The sequence below is a fragment of the Alligator sinensis genome, unplaced genomic scaffold (assembly GCF_000455745.1).
Source record: "Alligator sinensis unplaced genomic scaffold, ASM45574v1 scaffold254_1, whole genome shotgun sequence".
Taxonomy (NCBI): Eukaryota; Metazoa; Chordata; order Crocodylia; family Alligatoridae; genus Alligator; species Alligator sinensis.
Genome location: NW_005841953.1, coordinates 2,974,627 through 2,979,538, shown reverse-complemented (window position 1 = coordinate 2,979,538; position 4,912 = coordinate 2,974,627). Strand labels below are relative to the sequence as shown.

Genomic DNA, 4,912 nt, shown 5'->3' with positions numbered 1-4,912 from the left:
AACCCACGATGTATAAAAAATTGGTATTTAAAAAAATAAATAAAACTTCCAAAATACTTTTCACTCAGTAGGCTATTTATTGATACTTTGGATACTTTTTCTTTTCTTCTCTTCTTCCCTCCCTAAAAGTAAAATTGGAATAGAATATGGCATGACTGGACACAGCTCCTTTTGAAGAAAACAGGAAATGATTCCGGTACACAAGTTTGATTTTAGTGGTTGGAGTATGACTTTCCTTAGCCCAGATCTGACCTCCGCTGAAGTCAATGGAAATTGTATCAGGTCCTCTTATTTTGTTTTTACATATCACAGCTGGAGGCCTTCTAAGTGGCTTATAAGGCTTAACAAGCAACTCCTTTGGGACTCTCACAGGAGATGTTCTACATCTTGCAAGATCAGACCTAAGGATGGATCAAATCTTTAGGTTCTGACTCATGAAAAACTTAGTTTAAGATGTATGCTGAGAGAAGTCTGTAGCCTAAATAGGTAGCTGCAAGCCCCTTAACTGAAGCAGCAGAGCATGTCTATAGAAAAGGGCTCTGAATAAGGATCTGAGCACTACTGCTCGTGAGTATCGCTCATATGTATCTTATAGAGAGGTGCTTTCTGAGTCCCTTGTTGAAACATGTTGTATGTTTTTCTGTAGTTTTTTGAGTAGTACTTTCGGAAATATATGTGATAAGGGGTGATCTTGCCCAGAAGGGAACCAAGAAGTATAAAAATAAAATGACAGTCTGTTCAAATGAGCATTTTCATATGTTGCTCTACATATTGAAAGGAAAGCATATGGATTAGCCTTACAACTACCATTAGCATGTCATGTAACTTATGCTAATTAATAGACCAGCCTGAAAAGTTATCTCATTTCTTGCTTTGTTGTTGTTGTTGTTGTTATTGTTCCATTTTGAGATCTTGGAAAAAAAATTGGACACATAAATTAGAGCTTCCCACAGGCATTTTTAACTTGTTCAACCAGCACTTATTCAGCAGATCACCTTAGGTCTCGCTGATCTTAGCAGCATTACAAGGGTCATAGTTTCACACAGATGAACCATTCGTGAGCAATTCCTCCAATGTGTTTGACACAAACATTCTTTTCTTTGATATTGGAGATACAAGCTTTCTATTTTTGTCCTAATTTTTTTTTCCAACAGACATATTTATTGAGGCTATTGCAAAGAAAATCCCACTTTCCATTAATATTTGCTTTCTTCTTTCTTCCTTTTGCAGACTCTCAGGTTAATAAAGAGGTGCAGGATCTTATTACATGTGAGCTTGTGATTGTGTATTTAAAATGTGCATGTATGATAATATATAAAATGACTGACTATGTATGTACCCACAAACAGAGGTAGAGGAAAAGGCGTGTGTGTGTGTCTCTCTCTCTCTCTCTCTCTCTCTCTCTCTCTCTCTCTCTCTATATATATATATATATAGAGAGAGAGAGATCATGGAGAAGTGTATGTATATATACATAGAGAGAGAAAAAGACACACACACACACTTCTCCATGATTCCACTGCTGCAGATCAAGAAGTTGTATTTATTGATCTGTTATAACAACCGGTCTAGTTCTAGAGAAGATTTTGATTGATTATCCTCATCCAGAGTGAGCTCCTTCCCCATTTCTCCAGAGTGTTCAATGGCACTCTTGCACCAGCAGCAGACAAGATGGAAGCAGAAGATTTCTTTTCTTTTATTTTTTTTTGACTGTACAGAGCATAACTGTGAGTAGCTTATGGATAATTTTTTTAAATGTCCATTTGCTCTTCCCATCCAAGCCACTTCTGAGGGATGTCTTCCTTTAGCTCGAGGCGTAGTCAGTAAGTCCCTAAAGGAGAACGTCTGTCACCTGTTAGTAGCTACGCTGATATCTTCTTTCAAATCGCCATATTATAGAATGAAGCAACTGCAAAGTAATATGCTGGCTAGAGTAGGAATGCCTTTGGTAACAAAACATTTATGCAAAAATCCTATTACATGGTAAAACTCATGCTGCTCCTTTACTATTTTTCTACAGAAGAATCTTCTTTGCTTATTGAAGGTGTTGGAGAGATTACTTTTTAAGTTACAAAGCCATTTAATGTCAAAGTCAAGAGAGTTATAACAAGGATTTTTGCAGTTATAAATACCAAGGATTTAAGGCATGAAAAATGCTCTATTAAGAGATACTCAGCTTCACAGTTCATTTGGTCTTAAATGTATAATTATAAGATACCATCCTGCACATGCCAAAAACAATGTTAAATGTTCATCCCAGTTCCTTCCAAGTTTCAAACTAGAGTACTGAAATCCTCTTACCGTTACCCAATTTACATAGAATTGTAGGCAGCAAACTATCACAAACCACCTACCCCTAATGGCACCAGATCCAAGCACAGAACCATCTTCAAGTCCGTTTGCAGGTCAGACACCAATAACTTGCTTCTTCAACAGCCAAATCAGAGAGGCTTTATCCTCCCCAATGGTGCACTGTAGTCAAATCATATGTAAAATTTCTTATTCTTCACCATATTTCTTTCTGTCTATTGTATGACTATGAGGGAAAAATAGACGCATTATCCCATATTTTTTCCTTCCTAGTGTTGGCTAAAATTCCTACCCTCAAGGCCCAAAAGGAGACAGCAGTCCCACAGAACCTTACTACTGAATTTCTTATTAGAAAGTTAGAGTTGCCATCTTCTTGACTGTATTTCCACCTTTACTCCTTCCTCCCTATACAAAGAGACCATAAATGTGTGAGTACCTTCAAAATATCATTAAAGATTCTACTGACCCTCCAGAATATTCCTATGTTTTTAAAGGTGAAAATAACTTTTCTGCATAATGTTTTATAAAGGACATATAAAACAGGACTGATAAGAGAACTCTGGTTGCAATTCTGATATTTAACTACATATTTTCTATAGTAGTTGCAACTATGGTTTCTCAGCACTTTCTGTAATAAATACATTGTTGCAGTAGCACAAACAGTGGTATTCAATACTCCATATGCAATTGCAGAGCTGGAACTAGCATTTTGGTTCTATGCCTTCATGAAACCAGGTCTTTACCATATGGCCTAAAGCTGGGGTGTCAAACTCAATGTGCCCTGTGGACCAGATGAGTGGAATGGAACTGGGCCACGAGCCAGATGAATGGCACAGGACTGCCCCCAAGGACTACATCAGGGCCACAGACCCTCTACCACCCTATATACTGGTTCCAGCACCTGTAGTACCTGTTCTGGCCAGAGACACATGCCACCCTGCTTCAGCTGATTTGGAGTGGGCGCTGTGTGCAGCACAGGTTCTGGACCAGCTGGAGCAGAGACCATGAGTTGCTTGGTTCTGCACCAGCCGTAACAGGCACTACATCTGACATGCGGGGGACCATGGACCTTCCCCCACAGCCAATAGATGCTGGATTCAGCTCCTGCTCTGGCAGGTTCAGGACTGTGCCACGTGCAGTACCCACTTAGGGGCCTACTCTGCACATAGCATTCAGCTGGAGCAGATGTTACATGCAGTTTACATCTCAGATTGGCCAGAGTGGGTCCTTCATGTGGCTTACATCCCAGAGCAGCCAGAGCACATGCTGCAGGTTTTGGGTCTGGCATGTAAAGAGGGAGTCTTGGACTAGCCCTGCATGGGTACCACATATCCCAGGCTCTGCATGTGGGGCCAGTCTGGAGTGCATTTAGCCTGGTATGTGAGTCATAGACCCGAGGTTGAATGATGTGGGTCTGTGGGCTGGATCTGGCCTGCAGGCCATATCTTTGATACCCCTGGCCTAAAGAAAATTCTAAGTTTTCTCCCACTTATTTAAAGACTATTGTGTTCTCCCTACAATGCAGCCAACATCTAAATGGCAAAATATGCTCACTGTGCACAGGCTGGGGGGTCCCTATGTCTTTCCTTTATGAAGCATATATGCAGTAGACTTGTCCAGCTCCCAGCCACAACCACACTAAGGTTTGCCTTTATTCTGTATCTTTATAAATGTAGCATAAGAAATGAAGCCCTGAGGCAGGGCTTCATGCACAGATAGTTTTCCATAGACTCTACTTAAGCTTTCTCTCAAGATGGATTGTTCTCAGGGCTTTTTACTGCAAGACTGTCGTTTCCTTTAGCTCCATCACCTCAGATATCCACTCAGTCTTTCTTTTTTTCCAGCTTGGGTTTAATGACACCCACCTGGTCTTAGCACTATGGTGAGATGGCAGAATAAATCTACACTTCCACAACAGTACATCATGCACCTGAGAATGTCTCTCTCATGTGCACGCTATAGCAATTAAAACAGTGCTTAAAACAGCACTTATTAATAATTTTGTATGTGCATAACCTGATTTCTAATAGTAGAGCTTGTGCTTTAGTTTTCAAGCATTGTAACTATGTTTAGGGTGTGAAAGGTTGGTAACAAACTTAAGTGAGCTAACAGGAACCAAAAAGACAGTAATTACCAGTGGAAAATTTCAAGTAACAGTATTTTTTTTCATCATATTTTGTTAAAAACAGGTTTACCAATTTTCTTTTAATTTAGTGTAAAATTTCTTCTTGGTCTTCAGAGTATATCTGGCATATTTCACCCAGATCAGTTTTCACTTGCCAAAGACATGGGATTTGAGAAACTGGACCAAATTTGATAGAAGAGCTATGATTATTTATCTGTGATGTGGTTGTGAAGTAAGGGTTCCTTACTCAACTCACAGACTTTGTGTGTGTGTTCAGATTAACATGAACTTTTAACCAATTGATGCGTTACTACTATTTGTTCCCCATGGCCAATGCAGTTCTTAGAAAAAGAAATCACCAGCATATGTAACCTAAGTTTCATTTGCTGGGGAAACGTTTGCAACCACAGTCTTCAAATGATGACCCAAATTTCATAGATTCATAGATGTTAGGGTCGGAAGGGACCTCAACAGATC

General features: G+C 39.6%; 1 protein-coding gene across 1 annotated transcript in view; it reads left to right on the top strand.

Annotated features, from left to right (window-relative positions):
• The first annotated feature begins 386 nt into the window (after window positions 1-386).
• POU6F2 (POU class 6 homeobox 2) overlaps window positions 387-4,912 on the top strand; it is a 368,518-nt gene continuing 363,992 nt past the window's right edge. The window contains exon 1 of the mRNA XM_006020446.1: window positions 387-567. The gene's annotated coding sequence lies outside the window, so the exon portion shown is untranslated. The remainder of the gene's footprint in view (window positions 568-4,912) is intronic.